At 40.8% G+C, this 22709-nt stretch overlaps 1 long non-coding RNA gene across 2 annotated transcripts in view; it reads left to right on the top strand.

The window, feature by feature from the left end:
* Positions 1 to 22709, top strand: part of LOC103092823 (uncharacterized) — a 52951-nt gene that overhangs the window by 13669 nt on the left and 16573 nt on the right. For both annotated transcript variants that reach the window (XR_008917833.1, XR_008917832.1), the window contains exon 2: positions 3871 to 4185. This is a non-coding gene — a long non-coding RNA (uncharacterized LOC103092823). The remainder of the gene's footprint in view (positions 1 to 3870; positions 4186 to 22709) is intronic.

Raw genomic sequence — 22709 nt, 5'->3', positions numbered from 1 at the left:
GTCCAATGTTTGAGTTTTCATTCAATCAATAAACAGTTGTTAAGAGCCTACTATGTTCCAGGCACTGTGCTAAAGTATGACACAAAAAGACGAAAGACTCCTGCCCACAAGAAGTTTATAATCTAATGGGGGAAGCAATAAGCAAACATATACAAAGCAGGTTATCTACAGAATAAAAAGGAAATAATTAATAGAAGGTAGCACTGGAATAATTTAATCAAGGGAAGGTAATAGAATGAATAGAGGTTGGGGGAAGCTTCCAGGAAAAGATGGGATTTTAGTTGAGTCTTAAGCAGGGAAGTCAATAGGAAAGCATTCCAGTCATGGAGGACAGCCAGAGAAAAAAGGCCATGGAGCAGAGATGGAGTGTCTTGTTCCTAGAATAAAAAGGTATGTATTATAGAGTAAGGTACAAGAATACTGGAAAGGAAGAGGATGCTAGGTTATGAAGACTTTGAATCCCAAGCAGAAGAGTTTGTATTTGATCCTGGAGGCAATAGGGAGCTGCTGGAGTTTACTGAGTAGGGAAGGTGGGTAACATGATTGGACCTTTGCTTTAGGAAAATCACTTTGGTGCCTGAGTGGAAGATGGATTGGAGTTGGGAGAGGCTTGAGGCAGGTGGATGCTAATAACACAATTCAGTATATAGGCTGTGTGACATTAGACAGGTCATTTGACCTCTATTCTCCAGGCAACACTCTTAAGACTTGAAGTTGCAGGTTGAATGTAGACCTGTCTTGGTAGGTATTTCCTATGCCAATGAAACCTTGTATTGTTAAAAAAAATTATTCCAAAAGTACTTCATGGTTTACAACAGTCTTTCTTCTCCCAAATCACATTGCATATACTTGTTTTTCATAAACTTGTGTGTCTGTGTGTGTGTCTGGAATGTAAGTAAGCCCCTTGTGGACAAGGATTGTTTTGTTTTTATCTTTGTATCCTCAGTGTCTAGAATACAGTAGGCACTTAAATAAGTGTTTGTTGGTTGATTGATTGAGTATTGTAAATTGTTCCCCAGTGAGGTAAGTCCTGTAGACATTAATATCTTGATTGACGAAGAAACATCTGAGGAAACTGAGGCTGCTAGAGAAGTTGAATGATTTTTCCAGACTCTCCCAGGTAGTTGTGTCAAAGATGCACTTTAAACCAGGGTTTTCCTGATTGTAAGTCCAACATTCCATCCATTGTGCTATTATGGCACCCCGTGAGCTCCTGAAGAGCACAGATAAGAGTTTGGGGTCCTCCTCTACCTTCTTTGTATCTGTAATTTAGCCTAATGCCTACCACTTAATAGGTAATTATTATCTTTGTTGACTTGACTTGGCAGAATGATTTGTTTCAACTGGTCATGAAGGTAGCTAAAAGCAGGCACTGTGGAGATCTTAGAATTTGGATAGACATCAGAGACCAAAGTCATCCACTGTATCCTGAGTCATTGCCAGTCATCCCGACTTTTGTCTTGCCATTGGACTTCTATGATTCTGGAAGAGAAAAGGAAGCTGGTGACTTTGTGCAATTTTGTCTTGCTTAAATCCAGTTCATGAGCAAGTCAAGCTATTACCCTCAGCTCTGCTTTATTCTATTTGACCAAATATTGGCAAGAAGTGGCAGTACACCCAAGTCACCCTCCCATGACACCCTATCTCTGACTAGGAGTGTTTACACTGGCTCTCCCCTTGCCCAGAGTGCTTTCCCTCCTCAGCTGTGCTTCCTGACTTCTGTTCTACAGATTCCTTCATGTTTCAGCTAAAATTCCATCATCTCGAAGTCTTTTCTAATCTTCCCATACAATGCTTATATGTCCCCTTTAAGTTTAAATCCCATTTGCATTGTATGCATAGTCATTTGTATGTTGTTCTCCCTGCCCCTTCCCCTTGACTCCATTAGAATGTGAGCTTCTTAAGGGCAAGGACTGTCTTTTGCCTTTCTTTCCATCTTCAGCACTTAGCCCAGTGTCTGGCACATAGTAGATGCTAAAGAAATGCTAAAAGATTGTTGCATGATTGAATGGGCCATATATGGCAACCCTCTTCCTTTTCTCATCGAATTCCCCAGTCTGTATAGCTGTCACCTTCTCTGAATCCATTTAGGACTTTATGTGTTTTTTTAACCCTTAATTTCTGTTTTAGAATCCATAATAAGTATCAATTCCATGGCAGACAAGTGGTGAGGGCTAGACAATTGGGGTTAAGTGACTTGCTACATTTGAACACAGATCCTCCCAACTCCCAACCAGGCTCTCTCTCCACTGTGTTACCTAGTTGTCTCTTCCATGTGTTTCTTTTTAAGGTGGTAGTTAGAAATCTGATATACTCATAGTATTCCATAGAATTATAGATTAGAGCTAGAAGTGACCTCAGAGGCCAATCAACTGTAACAATGGTCTAATGGAAAAGGGCTGGAAGGCAGTCCCCAGATTACCTGTGCATGTTAACAAGAATATTTCTGGGCACCTTGCCTTTGCTGTCAAACTCAAAGGATTGATTCTAATCAGGAAGGAGGGTGAGACTTTCCTGTGCTTTGGTGGGCTGAGCAAAGAACTTTTTGGTACCTCCTATCACATTGCCTAGTCAGCTAACTCTACAAAGGACTGACCCAACTTGTGATGACTCAAAAGTAGAAGAAACAGCACAAAAAAGAGGTTGTGCTTGTCCTTGTTAGAGGTGGCCTATGTGGTAGATTTAATTATTCTTGGTTTTGAAGTAATGGGAACACTGTTGTATTTACTCAATTGTTGGTGTTGTTGCTTGGGAAAGGCAGTTATTTAACTCAATGATTATACAGGAAGATTTGCCAAATATCCCCAGACCAACTAAACATCAAGAAGCTTCCTGATTGGCTGGGAGTGACCCTGCAATTTTAGAAGAAATCAATTAATTTGAAACAGTGCTCAGATAAAACAATCCCAATTTAATTCGGGCTGTTCTAGAAGGTCAGACACTCTTTTTATCTCCAGGCCATGAGGAAGTGGACCCTCCCATTAAAGAGAGAGAGAGAGAGAGAGAAAGAGAGAGAGAGAGAGAGAGAGAGAGAGAGAGAGAGAGAGAGAGAGAGAGAGAGAGAGAGAGAGAAATAGAGAGAGAGAGAGAGAGAGAGAGAGAGAGAGAGAGAGAGAGAGAGAGAAAGTTGTTGTAGAGAAAATAAGGCCTTGGGAGCTATAACTAGTCAGAATAATTTAGAAGTTAAACAATGCCTAGCATGAGATTGCATAAATTTAATTTATTTGCATTTCTAATTACTTTAATCTGGTGTATAATTTCTAAATTGGTATGTTTCCTTTACCCTTGTAAATAAACCCTAGAAAACTTGTCTATCTGTTCTGGAATTTGTGGAGAAAGGTGTTTAAAAGGGAAAGAGGAAAGTGCTAACCTAGGGTTCCAAGGCAAGGAAATAGCAGGAGCCAGAGGCAGCTAATTAGGAATGAGATTCAGCACATTTCTGAACTCAGGAAACCATACCTGTTCTCTAATCTGGGAGGGTAAGAAAACAAAGTGCTTTTAGTTGGGGCTTAGAAATTCATGACCGTTGGTTAGTTGGTTGGTTGGTGTCCTTTTTAATCAAAGAGAATAGAAATGACATCACTGGGTGATTATTTTAAAATAAATTTTTAAATTTAATTATTTTCCATTGTTCCATGATTCATGTTCTTTCCCTCCCTGCCCACTCCCAGAGCTGATGAGCAATTCCACTGGGTTTTACATGTATCACTGATCAAAACCCATTTCCCTATTATCAATATTTACAATAGAGTGATCATTTAGAGTCTACATGCCCAATCATATCACTGAGTGATGTTTTTTGAATGGAGCATATAATGGATAAAATGAGACACAGTTGCACAAACTACTCAGCCTCACTCTCTCTTCCAGAGCCATTGAAGTCCAGTGGTAAGACAGAAGTCAGGACCACAGCTAACAGCCTGGACAACCTTGGTATCATCTATGTGTGACCAAACTCTAAGTGCTCTACAATGCTTTCTTGTCCACCTTCTTGGCCCATGGAACAAATTGTTGGCATCTTCCCCTTCTATCAGGGGAGTCTTCACATGCCTGGGGTAGACATCCCCTAACTCAGCGACTGGTTTGAGACTTGCCAGCTACCCTTCACCTGGTTTAGCCCCTGTATCAAGAGTTTTATCCCAGTGCCTCTGCTGCTCAATGAGCTACAGCTTCTTAGAGTCACAGGTGAGAACTGGATTGGGCACCAGAGGAGGATAAGCAGCCCTGAAAAGTGCTCAGCAAGCCCTCAAAGCAGTGGTACTAGTCTTCTTCTAACACTTTATACACCCCTCATGACAGCTAAGAAAGCAGTGGCAGTGAGAGCCCTGGGATCTAAGGCAAAGTCCCTGGGTCACTTCTGGGAAGGAACTAGATTCACTCGTTCAAGGAAGCCTAAGGCTCAGAACTGAATTCTTTTGTAGTTTTACCGTCCATCTATTCAATTGTTCATGTACAGCACAATCATGTTCAGTGAAGGAAAACACCAAGACATAAGAGACCCATTTTTTTCCTGGGAGAACACAATTAAATTAGGGAAACAAGATTGATTCATATGAAGTAAATTACTCTGGACCAAGTAGGAAAATGAAAAGCTGTTATCACAAGGTAGGGAATCAGTCAAGACTGTGCTGGAGTCAGATCTCACTGGCTCTCCAGAGCTGGTTGTTAAATTCTTACTGTGAACATTTAGACTTTAGAAAAAGACAAATGCTGCAAGTGAGGGCATACCTTTTTATTTTGTTGATTATTTAGCCTTAAGAAAGTGATGGAGAAAATATGAATAATGCAGATTAAACTTAAAAGTGTGTTGTGTATGTGGGTACATTTTTTTGAGAGTCAGTTGTTAAATATTTGTTAGCACTTCCCTGGACTTCCTGGGTCAAGCAGGGTAGTGGATGAGAACTAATGGAAGACAGCTTAGGAAAGATCCATAAAATCACAGCAGTGGAAACTGTCAGAATTGGAAGGGACCTTGGAGGTCATCTAGTCCAGTCTTCCTTCCAGTGCAGGAATTCCTTCTGAAGCCTTCTTAACAAATGATCATCAAAGAGGCAATGTTGTTTAATGGTTAGGGCACTAAACTAGAGGGCAAAAGATCTGGGCTCTTGTCCAGGCTCCACTACTTACTAGACCTTTTATACATACTACCTGAGCTTCCATTTCCTCATCTATAAAATAAGGGGATATCATACTTACCTGAACTGCTTTTCAAGTCGATTTTAATGATCAAATGAAATAATGGATGAGAATGTGTTTTGTAGACATAGAAAGTATTTATGATCATGAGCATCACCATTATCTAGCTTTTGCTTGTATAATTTCAGGGAAGAGGAAATCATTACTTCCTGAGGCAGCCCATTTCATTGTTGAATATCTCTGATGTGGCTTATAGTCTAAGACCTTGAGCTCCTGTGTTATGTGGATTCTAGGGGCTTCTCAAAAATCATATTGCTCGGGACTGTTTTGTCCCCACCCAGTGTTTTCTTTTCTTCTTTTAAACCCTTATCTTCTGTCTTAGAATCAATACTGTTTATTGGTTCCAAGGCAGAAGATTGGTAAGGGCTAGGCAATGAGAGTTAAGTGACTTGCCCAGGGTCACACAGCTAGGAAGTGTCTGAGGCCAGATTTGAACCAGGACCTCTCATTTCTAGTCCTGACTCTCAATCCACTGAGCCAACTAGTTATCTTCTATCTAGTGTTTTCTTTGGGAACCTGAGAATATAGCTTGAATATTGCTTGTATCTATGACTTCATAGATAAGAAAAAAGAGACCATAGCTCCCCCTAAGCATTTAAGGTAACAAAGCACATTAGGTATAGGACAGCTTTTGTTTCACCCCCTAAAATTTTTGGAAAAAACCCCTAAGGTTTCATAACAATCATGGACATAGAGAAGAGATATAACCTACCCTACTCCTTTGCAGAGGTCTGAGGTCTGCAGATGTATAATACTATATATATATTTTGACTTTTTCAAAATATTGATTGATTTTGTTGATTTTTTTTACCCCACTTTTTCTTTTCTTTTTTCTTAAAAAAATTCTTTGCTATGTGGGTTGACTCTCTGGGAGCTGAAAGGAGGTAGAAATACTGAGAGAAATTTTGGTGATGAAGAAAAACAGAAGCCACATAAATTTTTTTGAATATGTGTTCACAGTAGCATATAAATAATTTATACCATGCTCCTCCATTTCTGGTGAATTCTGCTGTCAGAATTGGAAGGAACCTTCCAGACCAGGGGTTTTAGAACGTTTCCAGACTCACAGCACCACACTGTGGTTTGGGCCCCTTTCAGAAGGGAAGTGAACTTAAAGTTGACAAAGAGGCTATCTTCCCCTCTCCCCCATTTCAACAAACCAGTTATACATACAAGTCCCCCTGGCTAGAGAAGTGACCTTCTTTTCTCAAAGGATCTATAACACCTGAATAACCCAGTTGAAGTAGTAGTGGGCAAAGCCTAGGTCTTTTTCTTCTTCCTTTTACAATGAAATCTCTTGCTTTTCCTACCTCTGCATGTTTACATGTATAATCCTTCCTTACTAAAGAATCTGCCACTATCTTAAAACTCCCATTCTTTTTCTAGAAAATTGGGTACTCAAACTCTCTGAGAACATGAGATTGTCCTGGAAATGCACCTTTCTCTATCCAGGAAGCTGGGTCTCCAAACTCTCCAGGATCTCAGTATAGTCAAGAAATTCCACTTTTATTCAGTAACCTTAGTCTGGGTCACTCCATCACATGGATCCTTTTCTCTGGACCACTTTGCTGAGAGCTTGAGCAACTCTGACATGCCTCAGCAGCTATCTCTCTTTGGCTTGGTCTAAGGATTCTTTCTACTTTACCACTCCCTCCAGGTCCTACATCTCATAGGTCAAGAAGATCTGTTGTTGCTTCCTCATGTACCCCTTTAGGTGACAAAAGGTGGTGGTAGGGGAGGAGGTGAGCATTTGGTCCCAATCCCTAGAATACCTATGTTGAAGCATAACAATGACTTTCTAATTGCTTCCATCCCACCCCAACCAGGGACCAAAGTATTTGTGCTCATGTCTCATCTCTCTCTCTCTCTCTTTCTCTCTCTCTCTCTCTCTCTCTCTCTCTCTCTCTCTCTCTCTCTCATTCTTGTTTTCTCATTCATTTCTGCCTCTGTCTCTCTCTCTCTTTCTCTCTCTACTCTTTTGTAGACCACCCCCCAAAGGCATCTCTGAACTCATTAATCCAATCAGTTCATTCCAATCAATGAGAGGAAAAAATTTTTTTTAAACTTTAATCTTCTCAGAGTCAATACTGTGTATTGGTTCCAAGGTAAGGGCTAAACAATGGGGAATAAGTGACTTGCCCAGGGTCACATAGGTAGTAAGTATTTGAGGCCAGGTCTGACCATAGGACCTCCCATCTCCACGCCTGACTCTCTATCCACTAAACCACCTACCTGCCCCTGAGTCAATGAAATTTTAAGAAATTATTTTATCCCCAACATCCCAGTAGATGTCACATATATGTCATCTACTCTCTCTCTCTGTCTCTCTCTCTCTCTCTCTCTGTCTCTCTCTCTCTGTCTCTCTCTCTCTCTCTCTCTCTCTCTCTCTCTCTCTCTCTCTCTCTCTCTCTCTCTCTCTCTCTCTCACACACACAGTGAAAGACCCAAACACAAAGGTTCACCTCCTTGTAACCTTATCAGATTGATCAGGAAGACCCTTATGGTAAACAGAAACCTGCCCATGCCTCTTAATAAGTCCTTAAGTTTTTATTAAACACTTACCCTGTGCCAAGCATTGTGCTATATACTGGAGACACAGAAAAACTAAAATATTAATTGAAAGAATTTGCAGACCTCCTTTGAAAAAAAAAAATCCAAGGCTGCAGACTCTAAGGCACATAGTGGTTAAATTTAACACTTCAGTTCAGAAACAAGTTCTGTAAACAACCAGGAGAAAGACTTCCTAATCCAAAGGAAAGGAAATTTTAATATTACAAGACTATTCTATACCCACCAGAAAATGCAGGAGGGAATGGAATAATGTGTTCCAAAGAGCAATGGAACTCTGGGTGCAGCCCAGAATGACCTCTACAAATCTGAGTTTAATAACAAATGAAAAAAGACATGTTGAATAATAAAGAGGTATTTGAAATATTCTTAGGATGAATATCAGAGCTAAAAGAGATATTTACTTCTTGAACATATCAGACCGCAAAAGTGTTTGAGGGGTGAAAGATACAGCAGCCAAGGAAAGGAAGGACAAGATGATAACTGGTTGACCAGTAAGGAAAGTCATTTTACATAAGAATACTGGAGTGTTGTATCAGAGTCCAGCAAATATACTTAGAAACTGAGGCCAGAGGATAAGAATAAATTAATCCACAGGAATTAAATGAACACAGATATACCTGGACCAAGAGATTTTGCTCATGGAACCGCCAACTTCAGAGTTAAGAAACATAAGAAGCTACTTTGTTCAATACATACACAAATCATGAATCTGATTTGCACCATCCCTCACAAATATTCTTTTAGACCTGTGACAAAGAAACTCTAGGGACAAGAAATTTCCAGTAACAAGAAACCCATTATGTCCTGAGGCAGTCTTTTGTACTTTGGTATACCTACAATTTTTAGGAATTTTTTCCTTATACCGAACCAAAATTTGCCCTTACAACCTTTACCTCTTGATTTTACATCTGCCTCTGTGGCCAAGCAAAGAAAATAGGGTAGCTATTCCACATGTCTGCCTTTAAATGTATATATGTATGTATGTATATATTTATATATTTCTACTCTTCCCTCCTTTCTTCCTCTGTTCCTTCCTTTCTTCTTCTCCATCTCTTCCCTCCTTCTTTACTCTCTATTCTTTCCTTCCTTCCTTCCTTCCTTCCTTCCTTCCTTCCTTCCTTCCTTCCTTCCTTCCTTCCTTCCTTCCTTCCTTCCTTCCTTCCTTCCTTCCTTCCTTCCTTCCTTCCTTCCTTCCTTCCTTCCTTCCTTCCTTCCTTCCTTCCTTCCTTTCCTCTCTGTTCCCTAAATCTTTTTTGACTGATAACTGAGACAGGTCTGCCTTAGGCTTAGAGCTTTTATATGCTTCATGTTGAGGTGGGAACCAATTCCAGTGCAACTATCTTGGGCCCAGCAGGTGAGAGCAGGTAATTGGGAGCACCTGGCTTAGGTAGAGATCAAGTATGGATAGAAGTGGTGCCTCCCGGCAGGCAGATCATGCCACTATCCTTACCCTCTCCCCATGGGAGCTGATATTAACTTCACTTCAGTTGGTCTACAATGCCTCCAGTGAAGGCTACCAGCTGAGAGTGGGGAAAATAAAATACCTTAGGTTAACATCACTTACTTGCAAAATAACAGACATGCGGCTCCTTGATTACATCTTGTTGGAGCGATCTCGAGCATCTGACCAATTTGCTAATGCCTGGCCTCCACTTGGAAAGCGTCCAGCTCATTTCCATGCTACACTGCTCAGTCTTGCTTTCTTAATGTAGTTTTAAAGTTGTATTAAATAAACAATGGGTATAAAATCAAATTAATTATTGGACACTCCATGGCACTTAATTTTAAATCTCCCATCTTGCCAGTATTTCTTCCAAGGACAACAAGGCGCAGAATGCCAGGCTGTCCTGAATGGTTCTCCTTAAATATTCATTCAGGAGTAAAAGGAAAAGAAAAACTCACACTCAGAAATGCTAGTGGAGTGTTTTATTAGTATTGTTGAATTGTTTTTAATTGCATCTGATTGTAACCTCATTTTGGGGTTTTCTTGGCAAAGATACTGGTGTGGTTTGACTTTACCTTCTCCAGTTCATTTTACAGTTGAGAAAACTGAGGCGAATAGGGTTAAGACTTGTGGGGGGGGGGGAAGAGCAGGTGGGTAGCTCAGGGGTTTGAAAGCCAGGCTAGACACAGGAGATCTTAGGTTCAAATCTGGCCTCAGATACATCCCAGCTGTGTGACCCTGGGCAAGTCACTTGACCCCCATTGCCTAACCCTGGCTATTCTACTTTGGAATCAATACATAGTATTGATTCTAAGATGGAAGATAAGCTAAGTGTCGGAGGCTAGATTTGAACTCACAAAGATGAGTCTTCTGCACTCCACGCTCAGCATTATTATCCACTGTACTATTTAACTACCCCTCCAGTGGAGGGGCTCAAGCTATTTGTGAGCAGGAAAGGGTCTTTGATTCAATTCCAACAATTTCCCTCTCGGAGACCTCTCAGTGAGAAGAAGTCAAATTGTTTGGGGAAAGCTGCAAAGCTCTTCATCAGAGCACTTGTTGGCCCATATTATTAAAATTCCTTTCTTTGGGGAGGAATGTAAGCAGCCCCTTCTTGAAGATGATCTGGCCTGGGCTGCCCTAAGGAGGGAAGGAAAGTAATTTTGATGTGGAAGTAGGCAAACTTCCAATCCCAGGAGCCGCTAAATGCCAGCTCTAATTAGATCAGGATACCTGGTTCTGACTCTGGTGGATCTTCCCCAAGTCCCACACCCCTAGTCAGTGGTATTTTTTTCTCAGAACAAAACTTTTGACCACTCGTTGGCTACCTGCTTTCAAAAATGATACCTTTCTCCAATATTCCGATCCTCTTCTTTTATTCTTGTTTTGCACATTTTAGGAGTGTGTGTGTGTGTGTGTGTGTGTGTGTGTTAGTCTTAGGACCTTTGAGAGCTGGAAAGGACCTGAGATGTTATCTACTTTATTCTCCCCATCCCCCCCAAAAAAACACATACATAGTTTTGCAGATCTGGAGACTGAGCTTCCAGCAAGTTTGGGAAATGGTCCTCATGGTCAGGGGCCATTTTTTCTTTTGAATTTTACCCATTACTTTATAGGTCCACTTGAGACTCAGTTTAAGTACTTGGAATTTAGCTAAGGGAAAAGATTTGCAGGGAGGGGAGAAAGAGGGTGCTGTGGGAGTCATTTTTAGATAGTGGAAGAACTATTTCTGGGAGAGATTAGAATTGTTCTGGTTGGCCTCAGAGGTAGGAGTAATGGCAAAAGGTGCAAAGGGACATACTTTTATGTGGATATAAAGAAAAATTTGCCAACAATGAAAACTACCTAAAAGTATGATGAGAAGTAGTGAGTTTCCTATCCCTAGAGGTCTCCAAATAGAGAATTGTCAGGGATATTGTGGAGTGGACTGATGCTTCAAGTAAGAGATGAGACTAGATGACCTGTGAGGTCTTTCTCTTTTCCTGAGATTTGTCCTACTCAAATTATCACTATTTAACCCAGGCCATCTTCCAGGTCTTCAATTCCAGCCTCATCTTCTCCATAAAGCCTTTTCTGATCATATCAGTTCAAATTGATCCTGACCACTTATGGCACTTATCTGTGGGCTAAATTATTTATCTTTAATTACATTCTGCTTTTATGTTTTTGTTATTATTTTTAAAATTTTTAAATATTTAGTTTATTTTTTTTAAACCCTTACCTTCCGTCTTAGAATGTATATTGATTCTAAGGCAGAAGAGCAGAAAGGTCTAGGCAATTGGGGTTCAGTGACTTGCCCAGGGTCACACAGCTAGGAAATATCTGAGGCCATATTTGAACCCAGGACTTCCCACCTCTAGGCCTGGCTCTCTATCCACTTAGTTGCCTATCTGCCCCCTTTATGGTCTTTAATTTTTTCAGGTGTATAAATTTCGTGTCCCCCATGATCTCCTTAAGGTTCAGGCCCAAGACAGGGTCCTCTCCATCTCCTGTCTGCCCCCATAGAACTGCTCAATGCACATTTGTTTAGTGACTGTTTCCTGCATATTTGATTGATATCAGTGATAGACTAAAGCATTTATGAGAACCTTTAAAAACCTTCTGGTCCATGAACATTTCACAGAAACTGCAGAGCTACAAGAGACTTTGGAGATGCTCTAATTGCATTTTTCTCACTTTACAGCTAAGGACGGGTGATATCAGAGTGGGGTAGTGGCAATCCACATCACACCGGTGCTAATTAGGGGTATCGATTTAGAGCTGGAGGGATTGTGGAGGAATACGAGGCCATACAAACATATTACTTGAATTGTCCCAGCTACTTTCATATGAAGAGCCTTCTCTAGTTTTCTGGGAGGTAGACAGAGCAGGCATTACCATTTCCCTCTTTTGTCCTAGAAATGGGAAAAGGGGATTCCACAGGGATGCTATGATTTGCTCAATGTCATGCAGCTTGTTCCAAGGCAGAGCCAGGGCTAACCCCTGGGACTGACTCATGCTCCACCCTACCATCTCCCCGGTAGAGGAAGGAGATAAGAGAAATGGCTGGCTGAATGCTGCCGGGGGGCAGCTACAAAATACAGACAGAAGCCTAGGCAAGTTCAGGGGCTCTGGCAATAAGTATTCAAATCATTTCTGCCCCTTCTGTAAATGTCATGAAGTTTCTTCACCTATAAAATGAAGGGTTTAGATTCTGTAGCCTCCAAGCTCCTCTTCTAGAATGCCTTCATTAATTATATCAGAGGGATCCTGACTAACAATTCAATTGATTGGGCCAATGGGATAAAAACTTAAGTTACTCCATGTGCGGCTGATCAGCAGCCAGAGCGAAACAAGTAATTCTCGAGTGGACTCTGGGTTTTCTAGGGATTTTGTTAATTCATTCAGTTATTAATTGAGTACCTACTGTGTGCTGGACACCATGGAAATGAGAAAAGAATATTCTCTCTTAAAGAGCTTATAATAATGTCACAGAAATAGTGCAAATGTTAATTCACAAAAGCAACAGGGATGTGATTTCTGTGAGTCAAAATTGTGGAGGTAAGAAGACCTGAGGAGGAATAATCTAGCCTACATCCCTCATTTTACATGGAAGGAAACTGAGGCTCAGAGAGATTAAGTGGTTCATCTGAGGAGACACAGTGACTTTATGAAAGAATCCAAGCTACAGTTCAGTCCAACGTTCCTCTCACCATGCCAGAAATGGCACTATATGATCACCCTGTGCTGGTCTCTTGTCCTTACACACAAGGCAGCTATAAAATAAGACACTAGGATGAATATAATATGTAGAATGTATTATTATATTTATGTATTTTATATATATCATATACACATAAAGTACAAAATGTACTATTTTATATATAATGCTATTTGTATTATAGATTATATTATAATATACATAGGTAATTATTGTTTTATAGTTATGAGTAATATTATATTTGTGCCTTTTATGTTATACCAATATTGAATTATAAATTAGTGTAATACAATATTGTACTATATTATAAGATGTGAATACACAAATATAATTTTATTGATTATGAATATACATATTGTAGCATATTATTTTATATATCACATTGTATTGAATTCCATTATACTATATTATATAATATTATGTTATATTATATCATACTGTGTTATATTATATCATATTGTACAGTACATTATATCATATCATGTTTTATTGTATCATATTGTATCATATCATGTAACTTTATGTTATATTCTCACTAATGACTTATTTTAGAGTTGCTTCATGTGTGGGAGAGCAGGAAATACTTACCTGATCCTGTCATTGTACCCCTCAAGTGAAATCCTGTGTGAAAAGCATTCTACAAACTTTAAAGTACTATGCATAGAATTCTATTCAGTATACGACAAATTATTTGTGTTTCGTGCATGTTATTAATAGATGATTTGATACCACTTTAAAGTTTGTGGAATGTTTTTCAGATTTCATCTGAGCTGTGCATGGTGAGGTAAAGATTACAGGCATTGTTCTCCCCATCCTGTACATGGGGAAACTGAAGCCAAGAGAGGTTAAGTGGCTTGTCCAGGATTACATAGCTAGTAAGAGTCAGACACAGGATTTAATCTTAGTTCTACCCAACCCAAAGGATGGCCCTCCAGCCACTACACCCTTTCAAAACTCCAGCTCTGGGGGGTATCTGGGTGGCTCAGTGGATTGAGAGCCAGGCCTAGAGATGGGAGGTCCTGGGTTCAAATCTAGCTCTAGACACTTCCTAGCTATATGACCCTGGGTAAGTCACTTGACCCCCATTACCTAGCCCTTATTGTTTTTCTGCCTTGGAACCAATACACAGTATTGATTGTAAAGTGGAAAGTAAGGGTTATAAGAAAAAAATTCCAGACCAGGACTAGACGAGCCTCCCCCAGCCCTAACGTTCTCTTCCAGAGAGACCCGACACTGAGATCAGACAACTTCCTTGAGAGTGTGAATCCTGGAAGTCCCCACAGACTGGGCTAGAGGTCAATGTTTTGTTTTGTTTTGTTTCATTTTTCACAGGGTTAGGCCCTTGGAACAACCCTCCAGGGACCCAGCTGTCAGGACCACCTTCCCGAGTCCTACACCCAAAACTTATTAAGCAGCCGCCTGTCACCCCAGCCTTAATAACTAAGAATCTCTTTTCAGCCTCTTTGTCTCCTTCACCTCAGGGCCCACCTCCTGTAAACACACTGTCAATTAAACCTTCCATCTAGCCAAGCCAGAGCTAATGAAAAGCAATAGAGAATTCACTGCCTTTTAATGAGGGAAACATTGCTTTTTACAGGGAACAATTTATTGGGCGAATTCCCCCCGTCCATCACCCAGGGGAGCTGCTGCCTTGTTGGACCCCATGTTTGCTACTTTGTCAGACGCCGTGTAAAATTGTCCTCCCAACACTGAGGGGAAGACTCTGACTCAATTTATGGGGTGACATCTCTGATCTTGCTCTCTGCATCAGTAAGCGATCTTGGCAATGATATGCATAGAAATTAATTACTCTGCCCACCAACTCCAAAGGAGGCCCCTCCTCTTGTGGCTCATGGTTGGTGATCACAGGCAGCAGGCAGGGGCAGCCAAGACTGCTTCTCTATCGGAGACATTCAAGGATGCTCAGTGGTGAGGACCATTGGCATCCTGGATGATGTCTTCTTTCCCTGGCTCCTGCACAGAGAAAGAGAGGGAAAGCAGAGAGAAGAGAGGAAGGGAGGAGAGGGCAAGGGAATGGAGGGAAGAGGAGAAAGGGGAGAAAAGAGGAGGAAGAGGAGGAGGAGGAGGAGAAGAAGAAATTATTCTATGAGAAGAGATCAAAATTAGTCTGAGGTGAGAGTCATACAAGTTCAGCACTGGTCAAGCACAATTTACTTTGGAAAAACTAGATAGATTTGTTGAGAGGAGGTAGAGAATGAATTCCTGGTAATTATTAGCACTTAAGGTGATGGCACAGTACAGATAGTGCCAAGGAGCATGTGCTGAGGTCAGTGGGCTTGATTCTGTCCTCAGAGCTTGGTTGAGGATCTGATTTCTGACCAAGTGGTTTCTTGTCTTCAGGACTGTTTCACAGCTGTATTGAGAGACCTACAGTTTGGGGGAGGAACTGTTGCATTTATCTGTGGGATACAGGGAAAATAATGATTGTCCCACCAGGTGATAGCAGGCACTCCGTCAGATAGCTCTACGCTGTGCTAGTTATCACCCCGGCGACCCACTTCATTGAGATCTTCATTGAGAATCCAGGTCATGTTGGTGAAATCATGTTGTAAAAAACCAAGGCTCAGAGATTGGATGTTGGAAAAGACTTTAAAGATCATCTGATCCATTTGGATCCTTTTGCAGGTAGGAAATGGACGCAGAGAAGTTTGGTGTCATCTAGGGGAACAAAGGATATGCTTGTCTAAAATGAGAGTCAAGGCCAGGTGTTCCTAACTCCAGTTATGTCCATTATTCCATGCTGTGTGTGTCTTAACCAGGATTGAGGGATTCAGACACTGGCCTAGGACAGAGAGAGCTGCAGTGAGGCAGGGTTCTGTTGTGGAATGGATCTGGTGAATGTTCATTGACAAGTATGTTTGGACTACATGAAGGTCACTGGTTTCTTAGTGGAGCCAATTGGGACCTACACCATGGTCCATGAGCACAACCGGTTCCCAGATTGATGACTAAGAACTAAGCTGAGAATTTAGCTTTTGAAAACACAGGAGTTTGTGTGTGTGTGTGTGTGTGTGTGTGTGTGTGTGTGTGTGTGTGTGTGTGTGTGCTGAGTCATTTTCAGTTGTATCCAGCTTTTCATAACCCCACTTGAAATTTTCTTGGGTGAAGATACTGGAGTGATTTGCTGTTTCCTTCTCCAGCCCATTTGACAGATGCAGGAACTGAGGCAAAGAGAGTTAAATGACTTGCTCAGGGTCACACAGCTAGTAAGTGCCTGTGACAAGATTTGTCTTGGGGAAGATGAGTCTTCCTGACTCTAGGTCTAGCACTCTGTCTACTGCACCACCTAGCTGCCCATGGGAAGCATAATGAATAGAAATTAATCATAGTGGACAAAACCCTAGACTTGGAGTCATTAGACTTGGTTTTTACTTCCAGTTTTGTCAGTCAATTCGATGTGTGATCTTGGTGAATTTCTCTAAGACCCAGTTTTATCATCTGTGAAATGGGAAAGATACTTCTATCTACTTTAAAATATCATGAAAACAATCGGTTATTTTCCATAAGTTGTTTCAAATCAAATTATTTTAAAACACTTGGAAGAAAACAATGTATTCTGTAAATGAAATATGGCAACCTAATTTCATTTCTAAGGCTGAAGATGTCCTTAAGTGTAGGCAGGGAAGATGATTTGCCACCTTTTAGGTCATTATTTGAGGTGTAACGGGCAGGTCCTGGGACCCCAAAACATATCCCCCACAGCCTGTTGTGGTTACCTAAAACTGTCCCATTAACATCATTCCTCTGGGTCATGAAGGTTGCTTTGGATTTCTGGATCTTTTATCAAAATGATTCTCTTGGGAAGTGTAGCAGCTAACAACTGAGTGACAATTAATTGCCAGTTAGTTGAGAGAGGGTCTATGAAATGGGATACAAAGTAGGCATTTGTATGTAAGGGGGAGGCTCCCTTTGGGAAAAGAGAAGAGAAGAGAAGAGTGCGCTAAAAGAGAGAGGTTCACGTATGGTTACATCAGGGACAAAATGGACTGACAAAAGGTGCATTGAAACTTCATCTTGTCCAAAAGATATCTCTACGAATTCTAGCCCTCCACTCAGACTCCTGCAGAGCCTGGAGCCCCTGAGAAAAAAACCAAAGACCAGAGAAATTAAATGACTTACCCAACAGCAAGTTTGCAGCTGATCCAAGATGAAAAAGCCAGGTCTCCTAATTCTAGTCTGGTGCTCTTTCCTTCCATATGAGAATAATAACATCTGCCTTATTTCCCAAGAGAGTTACGTGTGAGATAATGTGTTTTACATTAAAAGCACAGTAGAAATGAAGGTCATGCTTAGGCTTTAGGGCAGGACAGCTGAAAGTAGTCTTAAGGGTCACTAGTCCATTTATTAAACTAAGACCCTGGAGGAGTGACTTCCCCAAGGTCACACAACTAGTTAATGATAAAGGTAGGACTAGAACCCAGGTCACCTCACCTTTATTCCAGTCCATTATGCTTAAGGAGAAGTAGAAAAAGTCAGGACTAGAACTCATAACTTCTATCTCCTAGCCTAGTTCTTCTTCCAAATGGTTAGTAAAGACAAAAACAGACATCGTCCAGGGTGGATGCTATGCTTCCAAAAGGTCACTGGAGATCCACATTTCTGCCTGCCATTGGGAGGCACTATTATAACTCCATTTTGGTAATGATCTTCAGAGTCTGGACCACCTTCTTTCAAATGCCTCCAGTGGAGGCCAATCATTGTCCTTTCAGGGTGGGTTTGACTTTTTGAAGCAGTCACAGATCATGATATAGTGACTAAGGAGGAACTTCAAGCTGGAGAATGATGTTTTTGATGAAAAATAAGATCTGCCCAGAATAGAACAAAATCCACTTTCTTGGCTAGCTTGCCAGCTGGCGTTGTACCCATCCTAACTCACCAGTGACTTCCTTGAAGGACAGCACCCATTAGGATGGAGATGGACTGGCCTGCTGGCCAGGAGAGCAGTCACCTTGCTTGTACCTGTTTCTCCTGAGGAAATGGGCTAGTGACAGATAACTAGGGGCAGTCTGCTTATGGAGGAGTACTGTTAGGTGGGAGATGCTGATGCTGGGGCGTGAGTTTGGGATCTGGGGAAGCTGTGCAAAACCTGTCCTCACGGACTTGCCAAGATTACCCCAGAGCCTTGCTTACTCAAGGCCTCGGGAAGCAAGAAGACTTTGTACTCTCAGAGTCAGATCTAGAAGAACGTCTTTGATGAACCTATAAGCGGGGAGCTGGCAGGCTTTTACAAATGTTATTTTAAAGCTAATCTCATTTTGCTGACATACAATTGACAAAAAGATACAGAAGATGCAAGATCCCAGGGCTCTTATTGTTTGTTGATGATTAAAAGCATTTTATTTGGCAGGTGTAACAACCAAAATCACTTTGTTCAATGATCCTTTGTTTATTAAAATTGAACCTTTTAAAAAAGATGTTAGAAGCATTTCTCATGGACCTGTTATCTGGGTCAGAGCAGGGTGAGCTCAGCCCTGGGATATGGATCCGCCGGGGGAGAGAGCTGCAGGTGTCTACCTACTGCTAGGGCCTCTCCTTGGGCCCTGATTGAAGCAATCTACCTCTGGGGAGAAAACTGTGAATTAAAGTCCATGCCCTTGTTTTTAAAATATAAAAGTTTTACCATATTCATTTGTCTTTTGTCCCTTTCCAGTTCACGCTTTGACTTGTGACTGGCAAAAGCGACTGTAATTTAAGTCTTAAATTTCATTGTAGTCAGTGTTCTATTTATGTCTTCCACAAGAGTAGTTGTGGTCATTAGGAGTAAATAAGGTATATGCTAATGCTTAAAAATATTTGAAGCTAAAAAAATTTGATGGGATACAAAACAGAGGGACCGATGCTAGAGATGGTTTTCTACAGAGTAGAAGAGCATCTTCCCGGCACTCCTGCCTACAGAGGACTTGATGGTAATTGAATCAAGACCTATAATATTGCACATCCTCTGAAAGAGGATTCATAACCATTCTCAGGGGTGGGTAGGTGGCACAGTGAATAGAGAGTCAAGCCCCAGAGCCAGAAAGACCCAAGTTTAAATTTGGTCTCAGACAAAGCTGTGTGACCCTAGGCAAATCACTTAACCCTGTTGGCCTCAAATTCCTCATTTGAGGAGGCAGCGGGGTGGCACAGTGGATGGAGAGTCAGGCCCAGAGATGGGAGGTCCTGGGTTCAAATGTGACCTCAAATACTTCCCAGCTGTGTGACCCTGGGCAAGTCACTTAACCCCCATTGCCTAGCCCTTACCACTCTTCTGCCTTGGAACCAATACACAGTATTGATTCCAAGAAGGAAGGAAAGGGTTTAAAAAATCCTCATTTGTAAAATAAACTGAAGAAAGATATGACAAACCACTCCTTTATCTCTGCCAAGAAAAACCTCCAAAATGGAGTCACAAAGAGTCAGACACAACTGAGACCGACAACAACAGCAAATCATTTAAAAGATTTTGGCTTAAGTATTCACACAGGAAAAAACAAGTGGATGAAGAATGTCTGTTGTCCACATTTTGAAATGTAGTTTGATGGACCACCTGTAGAACTGGTCCATCAATACAAATATGGATGAGAGAAGAGGAGGCTGGATTGCATTTGTTTGGCATTTTAGGTCTTTTATAACCTGGCTCTAACCTACTTTTCCAGCCTTATTACATTATTTCCTTTTCCCACATATTTTATATATCAACCAAACTTGCCTTCTTGCTGTTCCTCCCACATGACACTCCATCTTCTATCTTTTTTGCCTTTGCACAAGCTGACCTGAATTCATGGGATGAACTCCTTCTTCATCTTCATCTTTTAGAATCCCTAATCTTCTAAACTCAGTTTGAGACTTTCCTCATAGAAGAGATCCTTCCTGAACCCTCCAACTATTGGTGCCACAAAATGCTGAACTTGGAGTCAGGAAGACCTAAGTTCAAATCTTGCCTCAGGCATGGATCAGCTGGATGAATTACTTAACCTCTGTCAGCCTCAGTTTTCTCATCTGTAAAATGTGGATAATAATAACTCCTCACAGGATTGTTGGAATGATACAATGAGATAATTTGTCATGAGTTTGCAAATCTTAAAATGCAATGTGTTGGCTGTTACTGTCTTCTCTAATAGATTATAAGCTCCTAGAAAGTAAGGACTATTTTATTTTTTTGTCTTTGAATCTTTTGGTGGCTAACACAGTACTTAACATATAAGGTGAATGAATAACTGTCCTCATTTTGCCCAACCCAAATCGGAAAAGGAAATTCTTCTATAACATCCCCCCAAAAACTAGGCCATTCAGACTCCACCTGAAGATCTGCAATAGGATGTGTGGCCTACTAATTCTCAAGGTAGCTGATTACCCTTTTTGATTTTTCTAATTGTTAGTAAGTTTTTTCTTGATATTGAGCTGAAATCTCTCTTTTTCCAGCTTTCACTTCTGCCTTCTAGAGCTAAACAAATCCTCTGCTATAATAGCCCTGTGAGTTAATATTGTTATTTTTCAAAGAATTAATGGGTATTTTAAAAATCTATCAATTTTTATTTCAAATATGACAAATATCAATAAATACGACCCCTATAAACAAAAGCTCCTTGGAGTCCTCATTAAATTTTAAGGGCTTTAAAGGGTCCTGAGATGAAAAAGGTTTGAGAACTGCTGCTTTAATCTGTAAATATTTTTCTAAAACTTGGGTCTATTATGTAATATTCGAATGATCCTAATCAGTTTTTCATCTTATGTGAATTGGACAAATATCAAATTCTTGAATCTGTACCTTTGTCTAAATCAGTGATAAAAATGTAAAAGTATAGGAATGAAGATCTCTCAGTTATTTCACTAAGACTTTCCTCCAAGTTCATATCAGTTCATTCATGATTACTTTTTGCATTCTGTCATTCAAATTTCAAATATCACTAATTGCCCCAACTCCGACGAACATCTCTTCATCTTCCCCATATGTATACTGGAGTGTACAGTGTGTTCAGGTTTGCCAGACGCTTTTTAGAGCTGTGTATCCATCTTTGGCATTTACCTCTGTTATAAGAAAAAGTTAAGTTAAGGAGTGAAGTGTGTAAATTTGCAAAGGGGAGTGGCATGAGCCCAGCAGAGAAGACTGGACCTTTGAAGGAGGGTTAGGTTGGTACTGAGGGGGTTAGCTGTCTCCCTCTGGAGATATCTGGAGATGGGGCTGCTTTTCCTTAGTGGCTGATCCTATCCCTGTTCCTGTCCTGCTTGCTGTCTTGTGTGCTATATTTCATGGAAGCAGAGCCCGGGGATCCTGACCACCTGTCTGCAGAGCTTGTGAGACCAGATCTAGGTCCTTTTGGATCTAGGATCTTCCCTGAGCCCTACTAAGATTACGCAACAGATCAGTTCCTTATACAGCTAAGAGGGGTTTTAGTGTAGCTCAGCCAAGAGCAGGGATTAAGGTTTTTAGGAAGAGAGGAGAGGATTAGTGTAGATAACCCACTTTATGAAGACTCTCCTAGTGGAGACATTAGATCTTTTGGGGTAGTAGTTAGAAATTTAGCTTTAGGGTTATCCCATCCCCCTTTTACCTATTCTCTTTAATTAAACCTACTTTCCCATTTCACTGAGTGGTCTGTGTGTGACCTCAGCCCAGGCTCTGCCCTGGTCAGAGAGCCTGTTAGCCTTTTCAGCCCACAGTCAAGCTACTGGCACTGGCCCAAAACAATCCATCCAATCCATCTCCCAAACCCCTGCCTTTTTACACCTCTCACCCAAGTCTCACCTGTGGCTCCAAGAGACTGTAGCATGTGTCGTGGCCACACTCTGGCAAAACCATTTCAGCAAATGGGCTAAACCAGATTGAGGGTAACTAATAGGCTTCAAATCCATTCCTGAGGCTTATAAGGGATGTCTACCACAAGTATGTGAAGACGTCCCTCTATGGGATGGCCTCATTCCAATGGCCATGAAGGCAGCTGAAGCAGACACTATGGAGTGCTTAGATCTTGATCAAACACTGAAGACATCAAGGTCATCTACTGCACCCTGGACCACTGCAGCCATCTTGGCTTTTATCCCACCACTGGACCTGGCTATCTCTGGAAGAGAGTGAGGCTGACCCCTTTGTGCAACACTGCCTCACTTAAATTCAGTTTATATGGGAATTAAGTGACAGCAGCCTGAGATATCATTTTGGTCCTCTTCAAATAGGAAGGACAACAACCAATAACCAGTCAACCAGAATGAAGGGTGAACAACAACAATAATATGAATACTATGAGAGATACTGTTCAATGCCTTGCTGAAATTCAGGCATACTATATTTAAGCATTTGTTATTGTTCATTTGTTTCAGTGATATTGACTCTTCATGATCTCATTTGGGGTTTTCTTGACAGAGATACTGGTTTGCCATTTCCTTCTCCAGCTCATTTTATAGATTAGAAACTGAGGCAAACAGCTTTAAGTGAATTTCCCAGGATCACAAAGATACTAAGCATCTGAGGTCAGATTTGAACTTTGGCATTCCTGACTTCAAGCCTGACTTTCTATCCACTGAGCCACCGCCCTGCCCTATTTAAACATTTACCTGAGATATAATTATAGTAATCCATTTTTTAAAAAAGGAAACAATGATACTCATGTAAATCTGTTACTGAAGAATTCATTCTTGCTCTTAGTGATTGTTGTTCTTCTTTCTAAATATTTAGAAACCATCATGTTAACAATGTGTTCTAGTATTTTGCCAGGAATTGAAATTTAAGTCATTGGTCTTTGTATATATAGATATAGATATAGATATAGATATACATCTTTTAAAAATAAAAATAATGAA

Source organism: Monodelphis domestica, chromosome 3 (genome assembly GCF_027887165.1).
Source record: "Monodelphis domestica isolate mMonDom1 chromosome 3, mMonDom1.pri, whole genome shotgun sequence".
NCBI classification, from domain to species: Eukaryota; Metazoa; Chordata; class Mammalia; order Didelphimorphia; family Didelphidae; genus Monodelphis; species Monodelphis domestica.
The sequence above is the reverse complement of the archived record's forward strand: the minus strand, read 5'-3'. Positions and strand labels throughout refer to the sequence as shown.